Below are 18,960 nucleotides of genomic sequence, written 5' to 3' on the forward strand. Positions count from 1 at the left end.
AATGATTACATCAATAACTATGATTGCGACTCATATTCACCCATCCAAACTCCGCCTCCAGTGGATGCCCACATCCAACCCACTGGAGGACACTTCACAACAGGCAGATCTGGCTGGTAATATGCCCCTTCTCCATCAAATATAAACACAACAGTTGCATGACTGCAACATTTACACAACGCAGTGCTCTTCTCTTCTCATTCGTAGGAGATTACTAGGCCAATGGCCTAAGACCTCTTACAAGCTTACCCAATATATGGCCCGAGGGGCTAGAGGATGACATGAATTTTTGCCTATATACTGAGTATCTTACAGATTACTCCTCTCCATAAAGGACATAGGTGCTACCCAAATTGTGAGATTGTGATTGCCTTCTAGGTCAGGTGTAGGTCATCCTTCAATAGTTGGTAGGAGACAGAGTAAAGGGATATGGCTTTTAGTCTAGGACAAGTTGTTTGCACCTTGTATTTTCTTTGTGAGGAATCTTCAGGTCATTCCAGCTGCTGTAAGTGCCTAGACAAGTACATGCCAAATGGCACATTGTACTCAATTATTGGTTGAATGAGGGCTCAGTTTAGTGGAACTATAATTTCCTTGGCTCTGGATGCCATAACTTTACTTTTAAGTTTTGCCTCATAGTAAGACTTCCTCACCACTGTTGACACATGGCAATCAAAGTCTAGTCAGAATTATGGGTCTGTAATTTCCTGGGTCAGTAGATGGTCACCCTTTATGCTGAGGGGATGACTGTTGCTGAAATATAAGCTGCATCTTCTGGCCGAGTATAGGTGATGCAATCTACAACTAATTCTGCAAATTTTTGGTTGTTGCCCTTAATATTGTGGACATAACTGAAAATGCCTTATGTCATCCTTAGTTTTGGAAGCTATTTTTACTTCAAAGTCTGCTTTCTGAGACTTGACTAGTTCCCTGATAACTCCCTGATTTACTTGTTTAGACTAATGCGGGATTTTTTGATCTGTTGTGCACATTCCCTCTTACTTCTTAGCAAGATTTTCTTTCTTTTCTTGTACAACCAATTAATAGCAGGGGTCCATCAGGGTGGCTTGCTTTTGCAGTTTGACTGGGTTTTATTTCGGTCTGGTACTGCCGTTTCTATGCAGTGGGTTATATGGTCATACAAATCTTTTGTATGCCTTTGCATAGGGTTCGTTTTTACTGGATTTGGGGAAGCTTGGAAACTAGCTATGCTGTCCCTTAACAGAGAGCAATTTACCTTAGAGAATCTGTCAGTTTTTGGGGGGGCTAGTTGGATGGACAAGTTTTACCTTTATTTCAAGGGAGACCACTATGTAATCTGATCTTACCAGCAAGGACATCACGCTGGGGGGACGCTGTACTCAAGGGCACCAAAACAATATGACAAGGGGGGGGTGCAAGAACCCCCACTCACACTTTTAGTGAAATCATGGACTATGCCTTCAGCTCTATTATTGAAAAAAAAGTGAAGTCAGCAGCTTTCCCTTTACAACTGAGACACTGGAATCCTTGTGTGTGTGTGTGTGTGTGTGTGTGTGTGTGTGTGTGTGTGTGTGTGTGTGTGTGTGTGTGTGTGAGTGCTAATGTGCGAGAGAGAGAATGTGCATGTATGAGACATTTTTTCCTTTTCTATATATTAGAACCAAAGTTTTACACAAACTGATTTCTGCTAATGACATACTACAGAGCTGTTGATTAATCTTTTCTTTTTCAATTTGTAAAGTGTAGTGGCAGTTATTCTAAAATGTGCTTACATCGTTAGTGCCAAGCGATTGATCACAAGGGGATATAGCTAAGCATATAGCTAAGCAATTAATAATGGGAACATGCATACCTCTGAACTGTACAGATATCCACAGAATGCCCAGATTTTTGCTTCACAGTTTTGGTCTGTTCCTCATAAAATTTGTAATTTTTCTGGATTTTTGTGGGAAATCAGTGAGGACTGATTTCCCAAAACAATGACAGGCATTTGAGTTTCAGACTTCACATCCTTCAGAAAATGTATAGTAACACAAGGTATTTTATTCTAGGAACTTTATAAGTTTATAACAGCAATATTTCAAATTTGTCCCCATTTGGGGGGCTTTGTCCCCCCAGTATTTCCGTCATTGTCCAGATATTTTGTGCTAAGAGGTTGAGAGCTATGGGATCATGATCTGGTGATTTTTCCAGATGAACTCCTGTTCTCATCTTTCATGTTTGTCAGCTTGATATTATATGCAGTGTTGTTTTGCTAAGTAGTGTAAGATGGTAGAGTAATCAAAATTTTATATGACTGAAAATTCCAGTTGGGGATTGATTAATCTCGTTGCATACTTTTTTGGTTGCTGTAGCATGCAGTGCTATTCTTCTTGGCATTAAGTAACCTAAAAGATTCATATATTTAGAAAGTAAAGGCATTGATTTTTTAACCTTACACACCAGATTCAATAGAGCTTTATACATACATTTTTTATATGTGAATTATTATGTCCATTGCATAATAACCTACCAAGTTTCAGGACTGATTTTTATTGTTTTAACAAGCATTATAGCTATATTTTAGTGGTTTTGCTTGAGAAACATAGGCATAGCCTGTGACAAAGGAAACTACTGCCAGCCCAGCTATCTGGAATTCTGTAAATAATTCTATGTCATTTGTGAGTATTGATATAATTAATACAGAAGTTTGTGTAAAGTACTGAGCTAAAATGTAACCACAGCATGCCCTATTGGAATAGAACAGTAATGTACCTGCACTGTTGTGACTGTTTGCCTTATTGGAATAGAACAGTAATGCACAGTTATGCACCTGCACTGTTGTGACTGTTTAGGTATATATATTTAATGGAAACTGGAACACAGGGTTAACTTGAAAAAAAATTCAGAGAAAAGTTGAAATTATCTGAAATGTTTCTGAAAATCTCTGAAGGCACTGTGGATGCATATTTAGTATTGTCGGGTTCTTTTATCATTTATTATTAAATATATTTAAACCTTTCAATTGTGGCTGGTCTGCTTAAAGTTATTTAAGCTCTGAGAGTACTTGCATATCTGTTTGGTGACACTGTACAGCCCACTCCTAAATAGCCTTACTCCTGGTCAGACTAACATTTGGATTAATAGTAACATTACACAGTAGGAATGGACACCCTTTGTTAAGGGCCTTAAAGTAGCTGATAAGCAGTGGCTGGTGGTGGTGGAAACTACCTTGTAGTCTGGACAGAAGGGGGGCATAGCTAGTAAACCTGTGCCAGCCTTTCTTGTGTTTGTGTGTGTGCGTGTCTGTTTGCATATAAATCAAATCTTAAAATGTGTCTGTGTCAGCTACTCGGGCAGGGACATGAAGCACTGGTTGGACAGAGAGGGTGATGGAGGTCTTAGCATGGCCACTCAGCTGAGATCTTAACCCTATGTCTGTGCCAGTGGGAGTCTTACTGGGGATCTAGTGAAAGGGAAAAAATAGCCCCAGACTGACTGTGATCTCTGTGTGCTCTTAAGGGAAATTGCACTATACTATGTATGTACTTGTCATCCTCTCAGTGTTTACATCCCTCACTTTTGCCAGTGGTGAGGATTGAGGCTCCTAGATTACTGGACCACTGCAGGGGCATCACATAACCAACTATAGTTATTATTATTTACTCGACTATGTCTTACAGTTGAAAAATTATGCCTATAACAGTTTAACCAGAGAATGTAAATTGAACTTTACAAGACTGGCTTAAATAATAGTATTACACATCCATAAACAAACTATTGTGTGGCTGCAATGTGACAAAGCTGAAAATGATGTGTACATATTCTGTGTTTATAGGGTGCAATATATTGAAGATGCATAGATGTTTATTAATGCAAGCTGGGCTGATGGGGTAACAGTCTTTGCAAGTACAGAATAGAAGTTTCTGACTGTGAATCTCACAGGAAGAATGCTAATATCACCGACATACTCCGACATTTCAAAGATTTTGTCATCAGCATGATGCAGTGCTGCCAAGATCACTGCCTCAGCAGCACACTGACTTGATGCATCTTTATAGTGCTGTGTTTCCCCCTCAGGCCATAGCAATAAATCATCTATGTTTGTGATGCTACCTACAATATCAGCAGTCTTGAAGACAGCATTATGATTCAGAGGACTGCACTATCAAAACTGCTTGGTAATCTTGCAGTAGAAATCATTATATGAGACAGGTGGAGTGATAGTGATGTCCAGGCAACCAGGGCTAAGAGCTGACAGTGGACAGATTAGAAAGCTGATACTAAGTTCTGAATCATACACATGAAGCATATTTGCCTTCTTCATTATGTTTCAGGGCCATATATTAGTATACTGTCTCACTACTCAGTTTTAACAGTTCTTCATCTAAGACATCAGCAGTATTCACAGAAATACTGATTACCTCAATGTGTAGAAAGGCAGCCCAAACGTTATTTGTGGTGCCCACTGATGTTATGGTCCCAGGGCAGATGGTTGCATGTTTAGTCACTGTTAAAATAGGCAGCAGGTTGTGGTGAAACCAAAGGTACCTAAATTCTGTTGATGAACATGATTACTATAATCACATCATCATCATCCCTCTTTGTTCCAATTTTCTACATGGGAGTGGGGTGCTGGGACAAGTTTTGCTATCTCTCTTTGATTCATTTCCACTATCTTACCTTCTTCAACAGTCATGCTTGACTGTTGCAGGTCTTCTCTCACAATCCATCCATCTCTTTGCTAGATGTCCTTGTTTCCTCTTGTCTTCTTCCTGTTTCAAAGCATCTTCACCAGGTTTTCTTCTTTCCTGCGCATGTGCATGAACCACTGTAATCTGTTCTTTTTGATCTTTTCTGCAACTGGAGCTACTTTGGCTTCTGCTCTTATGCTCATATTTCTTTGTCTGTCCCTGCATCCTACCACCCATTTCAGGCACTTCATCCCCTTCAACTCTAGGTTCTTCAGCTGCTTTGTCTTCACTGTCTAGGTTTCTGTACTATACAACAGTACTGGTTGCACCATGGTTTTGTACACCTTACTTGTCATTTCGATCACACTCCATCCCTGACACACTGTGCCAGTTGGCTGCAGCAGCTCTTATTCTCATTTTGATATCTTCATTCAGACTTCCCTTCTCCTCCACCATCCTTCCCAGATACTTGAAACTGTTAACTTATTCCACTGTTTTCCCTTCTATCTCAATTCTCAGATTTTTCTGATTTCCCCCATTTGCTGCCATTTCAAGTCATATCTGTATTCAGTTTTGTCCCATGTGCCTTCAGTTTGGCCATCCATTCTCCTATCCTTTGCTTAAGTTATTGCTCAGTGTTTCTGCTTTAATGCCACATTTTATGCATAACAGCTGCTTTATTGATCTGTCCCTGCCAGCATGTTGGCTAATGTAGTCCATCACCAATATGAACAGCAGTGCGCTTGGATCTGAAACCTGATGCATACCCACTCCTACTGGGAACTCCTCTGTGAGATCAAATACTGTTCCTGCTTGAGTCACTAAGCTCTTGTACATGACATGCAATAATTCTACCAAAGGTTTTGGAACTTACCACCAAAGGACTGCCCAAATCAGATTTACTGATCTTTTCATATGCTTTCTCCAAGGCTAGGAATGCCTAGCTGGACTCTTTCATCATCTCTAACTTCTTGCCAGCTATCTGTCTCATTGCAAACATTGGGTGAGTTGTGCTACATCCTGATCTGAATCTAAAGTGTTCATCTCCCATCTTAATTTATATTACTCTGAGTATTCATTTATCTTTCACCCTCTTAAGAGCTTTTATGCAGTGTGACAGGAGTTTAATACCTCAGTACTGCCCACAGTTGTGGATGCCCCTTTGTTCTTATAAATTTGCATTAGAATGTTTATTCTCCAGTCATCTGGGATGTACCTTTCTCTCCATACTACTGTGAGTTCCCACAGGAGCCATTTCTCCCCTATCTTACCCAGCAATTGTATCATATTTGCTGTGACCTCATCTGAGCCTGCTCCTTTCCCCACCATAATTTTCCTTAGTACTGTTCTAACTTCTTCTAGGATGGGTTTATCTTCTCTCTTCGTAGGCTGTGTCTGGGGCAGTACAGTTTCTGCAGGGTTTTCTTCATTCAGAAGCTGCTGGAAGTATTCCTTCCATCTGCCTTTGATGTCTTGTGGACTGTTGAGCAGGTTGTTATTCCTTCCATCTGCCTTTGATGTCCTGTGGACTGGTGAGCAGGTTGTTGCTCCTTCCATCTGCCTTTGATGTCCTGTGGACTGGTGAGCAGGTTGTTACTCCTTCCATCTGCCTTTGATGTCCTGGGGACTGGTGAGTAGGTTGTTGCTCCTTCCATCTGCCTTTGATGTCCTGGGGACTGGTGAGCAGGTTGTTGCTCCTTCCCTCTGCCTTTGATGTCCTGTGGACTGGTGAGCAGGCTGTTACTCCTTCCATCTACTTTTGATGTGCTGTGGACTGGTGAGCAGGTTGTTGCTCCTTCCATCTGACTTTGATGTCCTGTGGACTGGTGAGCAGGTTGTTGCTCCTTCCATCTGCCTTTGATGTCATGTGGACTGGTGAGCAGGTAGTTGTGCCTTCCATCTGCCTTTGATGCCCTATGGACTGGTGAGCAGACTGTTGCTCCTTCCATCTGCTTTTGATGCCCTGTGGACTGGTGGGTAGGTCGTTGCTCTTTCCATCTGCCTTTGATGTCCTGTGGACTGGTGAGCAGGTTGTTGCCCCTTCCATCTGACTTTGATGTCTGTGGACTGGTGAGCAGGTTGTTGCTCCTTCCATCTGACTTTGATGTCTGTGGACTGGTGAGCAGGTTGTTGCTCCTTCCATCTGACTTTGATGTCTGTGGACTGGTGAGCAGGTTGTTGCTCCTTACATCTGCTTTTGATGTCCTGTGGACTGGTGAGCAGGTTGTTGCTCCTTCCATCTGACTTTGATGTCCTGTGGACTGGTGAGCAGGTTGTTGTTCCTTCCATCTGCCTTTGATGTCATGTGGATTGGTGAGCAGGTTGTTGATTCTTCCATCTGCCTTTGATGTCCTGTGGACTGGTGAGCAGGTAGTTGTGCCTTCCATCTGCCTTTGATGCCCTATGGACTGGTGAGCAGGTTGTTGCTCCTTCCATCTGACTTTGATGTCTGTGGACTGGTGAGCAGGTTGTTGCTCCTTACATCTGCCTTTGATGTCCTGTGGACTGGTGTGCAGGTTGTTGCTCCTTCCATCTGACTTTGATGTCTGTGGACTGGTGAGCAGGTTGTTGCTCCTTCCATCTGACTTTGATGTCTGTGGACTGGTGAGCAGGTTGTTGCTCCTTCCATCTGACTTTGATGTCTGTGGACTGGTGAGCAGGTTGTTGCTCCTTCCATCTGACTTTGATGTCTGTGGACTGGTGAGCAGGTTGTTGCTCCTTTCATCTGCCTTTGATGTCTGTGAACTGGTGAGCAGGTTGTTGCTCCTTCCATCTGACTTTGATGTCTGTGGACTGGTGAGCAGGTTGTTGCTCACATCCCTTATGAATGGGGTCTGATTATCTTCTTTATCTTTTTGTCTTTGCCTCATAACCTGGTAAAGTTTCTTTGTGCTATCTGCCATATCACTTTCTAGAAGCTGGTTGAGTGCCTGTGCTGCCTTATTCTTTGCTATTGCAACTATTTTTTAGCCTCTTTGTTAGCCAACCAGTATTCCTTCTTAGCCTGGTCCATCAAAAGACTTGCTCTTAGTGTAAGTGACTTACATTGGCATAAGGCCTATCTATAAACAGGCTTACTACAGGTACCAGACTCCAAAACACCGGATCTCAGTGTAAGTGGTCACTTACACTGAGAGCAAGTCTTTTGGAATTGTGGTCATTATGTATCTGAATCATATTATCGGTAAAATAATAATCTTTTATAGGAAAAAGTAATATTTCCTCTTCTTTTTATAAATTATAGCAAAATACACATATCTTGCATGCTGTCAGAGGCATGCCTGTATTTGAGATTCTGTTTCCCTCAAAAGATATTACACTATGCAAAACAAAAAGAAAGTAGAATTATCAGGTGGTCATGTCCTGAAAATTTTATAATATCTTAACACAGTAGAGAGATATTATCATTGGAAATTAGGGTGACATTTTGCCCAGAATTGCATTTGTAAACTAACAGACTGCAACTTTTAGAAAACATTATTTGTCAGGTTTCTTCAGAGTAAAATAACAAATCTATCAAAACAAATATATACTGTTGGCATGATTTTAGACATAAAATGAGTTTTTGCTTCTGTATAAAAATGATTTATCCATTCTGTTTATGATTAGGCAAAAAATGACATTTAGGTCAATTTTGTTATTAATATTCAAGATACAGCTGTTCCTTTCTTTGAGGCTAAGATGCCAGTCCAATGACATTTTATATTATGCCAGTAATATTCCCTGAAAATGTCATGAATGATTGTTAAACCATTTTGGAGATATAGGGTTTTAAATTCAAAGAACAAAAATAGGGGAAATGAGACAATATTCTATAGATTGATTGGATGAACAGTCTGCTCTACTTCCCTTAAAGCAGTTCATAGATTCATGAGTTCATAGGTTGGTACTAGGCTATCGGCCCTAGGGCCTATACAAGCCTAGCCATAACAATTCCCTGGCTATTTCTTCCCACAGTATTTACTTCCCTGGACCCCTATCTAGCAGGGTGAGTGATGTGATCCCAGGGGTGAATTTCCTAGCTCCCATCCAATCATCAAGGTTCCTTTTGAAGAGGGCCAAAGTGGCACTCTGCTTGACATGTATGGGCAGTCTATTCCAGAGTCTGGAGAGTCTCTGGGTCAGGAATCTATCCCTTCAGCATGTTTTGTTCATTGTGATGACAACATTTAGATCCCTGGAGTGTGTGTCTCTGAGGGATTGGGATTTCTTTAAGTGTAGCATGTCCAACAGCTCTGGGTTTGACATGGCCTTGTATGTTAAGCAGAGATCTCCTCTGAGTAGACGATATGCGATAGAGTATAGGTGGAGTTTTTTTAGATGATCAGCATAGGGCATCTGCTTTCGGCCTGTGATTCTTTTAGTGAGGTATTTCTGCGGCCTTTCCAGTGTGGTGGCAATTCGGTTAGCACTGATGCTTTACAGTCTTGGTTCTCCAGTTCAGTTCTCAACTGGGGAGCCTTCTGTTAACAGCTTGAAAATCTTCCCTTAGCAACATGCTATAGGTAAATTGATTACTTCTTCCAGTTCTCTAGAGTGTGTGTGTGTGTGTGTGTGTGTGTGTGTGTGTGTGTGTGTGTGTGTGTGTGTGTGTGTGTGTGTACATCCTGTGATAAAATTATTGATTATATAACTCCTGCCCTTTCTATCAATCAAGGTCCACAGCTGATGCTCAATGACTGTCAAGTAGCAAAAAAGATGGAACATGCATCCAAAATAGTGTTATTCATCCTAACAATCATTTATACCCATATCCTTGGCATCATCTCATTTTTGTAGAAATAGCCACCACTGTGTGTATAAATGGCTACTCTAACGCAAGCATGTAGCAAGACAGGGGCTTCTCCATGTTGACATATAGAGTAGACACTACAGTGATTGCCCAAACCCAAATTGTGCAAGCTGCGAAACAATCACTTATCCTTGACCAAACAGAGCCGCAAACCACTATTGTGTAGAGCAAGTAACTATTCCATAACAAGCTCCCTTGTCACTTGACTCCAGTATCTTTGAAAGAATAATGCAGTTATTGTTTTTCTTGGATCACAGCAGCAGAATCGTCATCAGTACTTTTATAAATGTCATTAAGTGGATCTGTGTTAATGATATTGTTTCTACAGCTGCATTTTTAATTACCAAAAGTTTGTCATGAGTCTAGAACATAAGATGTTTAAACGCAAGCTTACATTGTATTTCCTTATTACTCTCTACAGTTGAAGTACTTATGGGACTGAAAACTCATAATGTGAATTTAGTTATGTCTGTGACTGTGTGTGTGTGTGTGTGTGTGTGTGTGTGTGCGTGTGTGTGTGTGCATGTGTGCGTGTGTGCATGCGTGCTTGTGTGCCTGTGCGCGTGTCTGCGTGTGTGTGTGCACGCGTGTGTGTGTCTCTGTCTTCTTTTAACTGAATTAAAAAAACAGTATTTATTGCTCCCAGCATGCTTAGACATGTCAAAGGAGAAGCACGGACTATGTGGCTTTGGTCAATTTCTGCCTGTAGTCCTGACAGCAAACTGAATACTTTTTATAGTGAATTTGGAAATAGCCAAGCTATGTCCACTGCATTTAAATTCACTAAATATAGTGTATAGTAGGCTATTATGACTATGGCCAGAAAAATACTGAAAGCACAGAATCTATGCTGCACAAAAATTACAATTGTTATTCACTAATGTATAAAGTATTGCAATGAACAAGAACCACACAGAAGCCAGTGTTTAAGTTGAATTTCAATCCCTCCCCTCCCCTTTCCTGCAATTATCCAGGTTCTTAACACACAGGCTATCTGTATGAATGGTATACTCAATGGCCATGCATTCAAGTGAATGCCTGAGACTCAGTCACACTTGCAACTGGGTGAAGAAATGTTTAGCTTTATTTATAATTTTGCTAAGAAATTCCTGTGCAATTATTTTAATGCAATTCTAGTTGACAGTATAAAAAATGCAAATCATGGGAATGCTTCTTTTATCGTAGTATTAAAAAAGAAAATGTAAAAATTGCCTTATTTAAGGTCACTAAATGCCCCTCTGAACATCTGCCTCCCCAGCTTTCAGTATTTTCCAGCACCTCTGGCAGCACTTTCCCATATTTATGATTACCAGATCTAGGATATGTGCACCCCTAGTGGCAGTGCAAACTAGTTGCCACAGTGTATTTGAATTCACACAGTTAAGAAATATTTAGCTGTTAGTGTTTGTATATGCCTCACAATTAATGCAGCAGTAGTTAAAATCACCTATGAGTATGGTATTGGGCTGGATGGTGAGTGATTCTATTAACTTCCGGTATGATGTATGGGCTTCCTGGTTCATGGTGGGGGACCTGTTGCTAGCATGAAAATGGCAATGGATTTTTCCCATGGTTAGTTGGACATGGAGTAGCTCAAGCGTATCATATTGTTTGACCAGCCTTGAGGTGTGCTTATCCTTTATGTGGATAGCTACACCTCCACCTTTTGCTCTTTCATGTTCAGTGGGTGGTTGGAACTTATGAAAGGAATTGCAGCCATGTAGCGCCAGAGTGCTTTTTGAACCATGTTTTAGTAACTGCACAGACCATCAGATTTCTCCAGGGTGAGGAGTGCTTTCAGGCAGTGCAGTTTCTTGTTCAGACTCATACCACTGAGTAGTAACATCTTTAACTTGTCCTGAGCAGCTTTTGTTATCTTTGAAGGTCTGCCTGTTTGGCAATGCCTAAAAAAGACACTATAGGGGTGAATGATGTTTTGGTCAATATTCAAAAGCTTAGAAGTGACAGGAAAAGACCATCCCTGGCAAAACAGTGTGTTCCCTTAACCATGTCCTCCCAGGTTGAAAAGTACTGGACCCTGTTTGGAATGACACCAGTTTCTAAGTCAATTGCTAAAGTTGAACATTTTCTGCTGATATTGTGACATCATCCTTGGAGATGGTAGAAATGTTCCTCAGTGCTAGGCTCATACCTTCCTTTGACACATATTTTGAGAGCTCAATCAAATAAGTCTTCATATAGTCCAAGGAGGAACATCTCAGGTCATTCACACCTACACTATGATGGAGTTATACTGGTGCTTAGGAGTAGGTGACCTGAGTGCTTTCATAATCTAGTGAATCCCGTCCCCTGACAGGCAACTAACTGTAATTTTCCCCTTATCCAGCCTGCAATGAGAACAGTATCACTGCAATAAAGAGGATTTTATTTAAAAATAATTATGTCTGAGATTTAGTCTTCAAAAAGATCTTTACCAGAAGTTGAGAACCATACTTTGGATTTAAAATTTTACAGGCCACAATCTAGATCACCATCTCAAGAGGCGAAGCATGTCTTTCCCTTTTTGTCTTGGTTACCCACCCTCTGACAACACAGGAACACTACAACTAGGAGGCATCTTAGATAGATTTTGATGGTTCAACCTAGATTCCCATTCAAATTTAGGATCCATGCCCTCACCCAGCATAGAGGATCTGGAAAAAATACCATCATGGCCAATGGATCAAACAAGGCTTCTCAGTTTAAAGATCTCCTAACTGCACTGACTCTCATAGTAAATACCAACAGGGAAAATGATATCAATGACCAAGAAGGACACCAGCACACAGACAATGACAGCAACTGTGAAACATTGGAAAGAACCCTTGAGAAAATGAAGAGCCTACAAAAGGAAGAGCTATATCTCAAGAATAGCCTAAACAAAGGAGCAATACCCAGGGGCCTACAATTACAAACAAGCCTAGCTGGAAAAATGTGGAAGATGCTTTAATAACAGAGTGGAAAAATACCATGAAAGAAGTGGGGCTCGGATTTATAGACATTTTTCTAACACACAAGAAGGTGCAACAAAACAAAACCTGGACAGAACTAACACAACCTAAACCTGTGATCTAAGCAGCAAAAACAGGCCAAATTCCCGGAAATATATGAAATAGTTCTTTTGAGACAAAAATAAAAGAGAAAATACTTGAGAAATTCCAAACGGACCTTTATGGCAAACAGCACCTGATGAGCAAGAAAGCAAGTGCATACCAAGACACTTCAGAAATACCTTCAGGAAAGACCAAAGAAGTGACCACGACCAAAGAAGTGACCACGACCAAAGAAGTGACCACATCAGGGAAGGAACTTTCACCAACATAGGAAGGTTCCAAGAAAAAACCCAAGACAAGTTCAGGACAACACCAACCACATTTTTTTCCAATCTCTGGATGACACCAGAAATTGACCAGTAACAAACAGAAGTCAACACACTGCAAGCCTCATGCATACAAGAAATACAGAAAAGCCAGCTCAACAGATCAGCACTCACCATCTCAGGCACACCACCAAAGAGAAACAAGTAGCAACAGACACACCACGCACACCATTCCAAGGACAATTAACAACCACAACAGGACAGGTCCTCACAAGGCACCTATCGTCAAAGAGACAAAACCGGTCAAGGAAAAAGGGACATCAATCACCTATGGCACCCCTCAATGGATGCAGCCAACAGACTAGGTACTGGGAAGGCAAACACAATACCATGCAGTATGAAACCACTGCAGTAAAGAACTGAATGGTATAGAATACAAGGTATTTAAAAGATGTCTCACCTTTGTGCCATACCACTGCAGTAAAGAACTGAAAGGCATAGAATACAAGGGTATTTAAAAAAATGTCTCACCTTTGTGCCATACCAAAGCGGCAGCACAATAAGTACAGTGATAGACTTCAAAATTTTTATTCGGAAACTCAATCTCAAGCTCTTCTTCCACAACAAAAAAACACAGAACAACAACAGAATAGCACCCACAGTCAAAATACACAAATGGAAAAAAATGCAGCAACTTCTGCCCCCCCCCCCCCACCATCAGTGCAATTGAATACAAGTGCAAATCAGATATTCAAAAAATCTTCCACAAGCTGCAAAAAAGAAGTTTACAACCTTAGAAAAAAAGAAGCCAAAGCCCTAATGGCTCTCAGCAAGGACAAATCCAGGAGAATAATGAAAGCAGACACAGGAGGAAGTATTCTCATCAATGACAACACCACCTACTGCAACAAATCCTTAGCATGCTGAACAACCCAAACTTGTATGAAAAAACAAATATAGGCAAAATTAAGACAGCCTACAAAGAAATTCTCCTAGAGATCACCAACCTGAATGAAGAAGAACTGAACAACAACCTTCATGACTTCCTCACAGTACTGTACCCAAAACTCCCAAACTTCTTTGGGATCACTAAACTCCACAAGAATATAGAAGACCTACCCTACAGACTTGTGGCCATAAATGAATCCATCTCTATATATCCAGTAGTGCAAATTAAGCCACTTGCAATGATCAATAAATCATTCATCATGGACATCTTCCAAAAGACCAAGCACATCTCCCTGAATCAAAAATCCATACTAGTCACGATCGATGGTGAGGCACTTTATACTCTACTCTTCCTGATTACTGCATCACTGCCATTGTATAGTCCTATAACAAGGAACAGGAAGCATTACCAGGAGAGACAGGGACCATTAGCAGACTCTTGAAACTTATACTCAACAATAATTACTTCCAATTTGAAGGACATTACTTCAGACAAACCATGGGAATTGCAATGTGGGCAGCAATAGTTCCCAGCCTAGTAAACACAGCACTAGGTAAATATTAAGTCCAGCTTCATATGCCCCAACAACAAAAAGAAATCTGAAAGTACATTTTATAGCAACTGTAATAAAGATACTGTGGTTTATAAAGCACAATGTGATCACTGCCAAGCATTTTATGTCGGGAAGACCATCAACAAACTGAAGACCCGGATAGCCCATTACTATGTAGACATCTGACAAGGATGCATGACCGACCCACTGGCCAAATAAGCAAAAGAATCTGGAAGACACAGAACCTTTAAATTCTACTTCAGAGATAGAAATTATCACAATCAACTGGATAGCAACAAAAATGACAAATTAGAGAAGAAGAAACTGGAATGGCAAATAAGACTTATAGCTGGAAATCCCTAAGACTAAACACTTCCTTTTCAGACAACTGCATACTTGATCTAAGGAAACTTGATCACCATGTGTTTTATTAAGGGAACTACCATCTATGGACCTACAAAACAATGCAACTCCCTTTCATGTATTTAAGTTTTATTTGTTTGAAAAAGCTTTGAAAGATATGCCTGACTGTCTTTTAAAAGATGCAGTACTATTTTCTATTGATAATGGCCTGAAAACCACTGAAAGGTAGTGAATTTATAAGATGTAATACTATTTTTTTAAAACAACTCCTTAAAACAGAGCAAATCTTGCATTATAACCATCAACTAAACTTACACAGAAAATTACAGTAATCTATTTTAAGGCAGATCTGAGGAAGACTTAATGAAAGTGACAGAACATGTATAACAGTAAAATAACTATAGTTTAAAATTTTTAAAGTTTTACTGGTAAAAGGGTTATAAATCAAATATAAATTATAATAAAACAATCTTTGATCACATGATCATTTCAGGCACAAATCAGACTAAGTGTAGAAACATGCAAGATCTCTTGTGTTAACATTTGGACTGTAAATGGTTAAATGACTAACTGATATGGACTCGGAGCAGATTAACCCAAAGTCTGTCCCCCATAGATACCTCCAGCCAGCTGGAGAGTACTCCCCAAGAGATGGATATGGCTCTTAAGATGTCCCTTTTTCAGCAAATATAAACCCAACAAAGCAGTGCTCATCTGCCTGTAATGAGAATGATACCACTATGTTAAAAAGGATTTATTTAAACAAACTGCACCTAAGATTTATACTTCCTGAGATGTATGCTTCTAAAATAACTTGACCATGTTGTTAAAGTTTTACAGACGGCATCAAGCCAGAATACAGATCATTAACCCTAAAACATCATCATAATTAAACCCTAGATTACACATTATAAAAAAGTGCATGCTGCACATGGTTTCCATTGCTGTTTTAGCATTTTATTGTGCATGTACAATATGAAGACACACAGACCCCCAAAAAACTAAATCTACTAAGATAAATGTGATCTTATGATAATGTTCAAATTCATAAGGGGATAAATGACCTACATACAGTTCCAATGACCCTTAATGACAAAGGCAACAAAAATGGATCATTTTGTCAGACTAATATAATATATCACTGCCATCTCCACTTTTAACAGATTATCAGTTCACTAAAGCAATATATTAAAACTATTAGCTGTATATATTCTGATTCTCTCTTTAAAGCCATATCCATTTAGCTTTGACTGCTTATGGTCACACTGCAGCCCATGACCATTTCATAGTGGCAAACCTACAACTTTACCTTCTGTCAGAGATTATCACCATTTTGCTTTGGTAGACCTACACTGGTCATTTGGCATTGGTGAGTATAACCTTTCTGAATTGTAGGTCAACTATATATGTGCATGTGTGTGTGTGTACATGTATATATTTATTTAATTTTTATTTAACATTTGTTTACTGGGAAAGTCCAACTGAGACAGAGCCCATTTTCAGTGGAGGCCTGGGGAGAAATTCTCCAGATGCATGTCTTTGGAATGTGGGAGAAACCAAAACACCTGAAGGAAACCCATGTGAATGCAGGGAGGACATGCAGACTTCACACAGAAGGCACACCAGCTGAGAATTGAACTAGAAAACCTCTTGCTGTGAGGTGAAAATGCTAACCACTGCACCACCAAAAAAATATATATATATGTGTGTGGGGGGGGACTCAGCCCACATATCTGTTTTGCAGGGGACAGTCCCCATTCAGAAACACCACTTGTTATTTATTATAAAGTTTGTCATTTAAGAAGTATGTGTGTTTCTTATATAGCTGTATGTCCTGTCGATGACTGGTGCACTTTCAATATATTTAGATTTAACAGCTGCAGTAGCTGTAAAGAACAAGTACTGTTTTTTTCAAGAGCTTTGATTTTGGCAATTATAAAAATGTCTTGTCATTTATTTTATCACTGCATATACAGTAGACTTGGACATGAGACTAACAACAGATGCACTTTTTTTTGAAGAAAGCACTTTCTAGGAGGCATTTCACAGGCACCACAAACAACACTTAGGTTATTTACTGTTGCATGTTTCTGATATGTGTAATGGTAATCCACAATGAGTGACACTATGTCAACAAGCAAATGCAGTCAGCAGATGTTTTTCTCACTGACTACAAAAATGCACAGGTATCTTGTTAAACACATCTACTTAAGGCAAAAGCATAAATGACCTGAAGATACTCATTATGTGTATGTAAGTACTGACACCAATCACATGCATAAGGTGTTGTGCATGTTCTCATATTACTGTAATTCTTGGCAGTAAACGCAAAATGGTCTCATATGCATACAAAATGTGTAAAAGACCATGACTTTATGTGAATAAGTTTAACAGAGGTATATTATCTTGGGGTTACTCAAGTTAGGAGACAAACTACTTTGGAAACTGGCAACTTTTTAAAGCAAGAAAAATAATGGAAATATTTTAAATTAACAAGAAACAGTTCAGAATGGTATATGGTTATTAAATTAACTTTTTATTCATATGATGGTTATAATACTATGTTTTTTGGTCAGTACTGTAAGCTGTCTTTTAGAAAATGGGAAATCATTACATTAGTAAAAATAATTACTGAGTGAGGAATAATTTACTTTTGGGTCTTTCACTGATTGTGCTACTTGTAGAAATGCATTGATTTAATTCATAAGTATTGATGTGCCAAGGATGTTTTGTTGGCTCAACACGAATCTTTACTGGGAGACGTCTGTCTCTCTAATGAGTGAGAATTAACAGTATTATGGTTACAAGAAAGTGTTATGGGCTATGGAAAGGATAGATCTGTTAACAAATTGCTTTCTGTCCTGTTGTGAATGTATTCATAAAGTGCATACATTACTTCAGCACAACTTACTTGGCTGGACTCTGTATGTGTATATAATTACTGGGATCTAACATTTTTCTGAGGATGGCAGGCATTCTTTTATTATTGTGTTGTTTGACTGATGAGTTTCTTTGTGTAGGACTGTGACATAATGTGCAGTAATGATAACAGGACAATGGATCAATGGAAACAGAGGACAATTCAAATCATTTTTTCAGGGTCAGCAATATAAACAGCTAAGTTTCCATTAAGTTATGTATGCGAATTGCAAAGTAGATATTATATGCATGATTCTGCTTTTTACAAAGAATCTGCGGGTTGTGGGGAAATTAGACTATGAATCGCAAGTCATTAGTATGTGCTGGGTTACATTATTTCTCATTTACATCTAATTATGAATTTATTTGCTTATGCTTATTTATGGCCTCTGTGAATAGTGGCCTAGCTACAACTCACTGGCAGACAGAGCAGATACCTATAATTTGTTTGAGCAATGACTATAAGCACCAGCCTTATTCTGTAGTAATGTAAAATGAACCAACAAACTAATCTACCTTTAGAGTGCTTCAGCACATAAGTGTGTGTAAGTTCGGCAGTATCTTGTGACATTTTATAGTTCTTACATTATATAACTTTTATGCTTTTGCAAATAAAGAAATCAGCATTGTGCCATTTACCAATATTTATTTTGGAAAGGTATCAGACACTTCAAATTCCAAATCAGCATCAGATCTCTCTACATCTTGAGCAAGAAATCTGGACAAAAAACATAAATAATTGGAGGACAAAGGCCCAAAAATAGGGAAAAATTTTAAATATTGCTCTTACAAACTTAGAAAGTAGATAGAATAACATGTTTTGCATCAGCATGAATTTTCTAAAGGGTATGAAGTCTGAAACTCAAATGGCTATCATTATTTTCTGACTTAAATTTTCAAAGATTTGCCAATGATTTGCTAGAAAACCACAATTTTTATGAAAAAAGGGCCAAAAATGTGAGGCAAAAATCTGGACATTCTGCAGAAATCTGTACAGTTGAGATGTTTGCAAACACATCAGAAAGGTCTGCAAATACATCACCATCCTTTTTCAAGGTATCTCATATATAAATCATGTCTTTATTTTCATATGCTAGTTTGCTTCCTGGAAATTGTCTTTTCTGCCCACAAGTCATTGTTTAATAGCACATTTAGAATGTATTAGAAAATTGCTGTTTTCATTTCTACCGCCTCAATGCCATATGCTTAATCACGTTTTGCTGACATACCCAATGATGCAATAATCACCTGGGCTGTTAGTTTTTCAGGTTTAGCCATGACCAGTGTGATTTACTCATTAGAGCAAAGGTTGATATTATGAAAATCAGAATGAACCACAGGTATAGTTGCTATGGTGTTAATTATCACAAATATAAAATTGTGCTGTTGTGTAAAAGCTGTTTATTTTAC

The 18,960-nt window shown here is 39.2% G+C and overlaps 1 protein-coding gene across 1 annotated transcript in view; it reads left to right on the plus strand.

Annotated features, from left to right (window-relative positions):
• LOC122811191 (butyrophilin subfamily 1 member A1-like) overlaps window positions 1-18,960 on the plus strand; it is a 331,929-nt gene that overhangs the window by 42,297 nt on the left and 270,672 nt on the right. The gene's annotated exons all lie outside the window — the stretch shown is intronic.

The sequence above is a fragment of the Protopterus annectens genome, chromosome 9.part0, assembly GCF_019279795.1.
Source record: "Protopterus annectens isolate FY-2018-M chromosome 9.part0, PAN1.0, whole genome shotgun sequence".
NCBI lineage: Eukaryota > Metazoa > Chordata > Ceratodontiformes > Protopteridae > Protopterus > Protopterus annectens.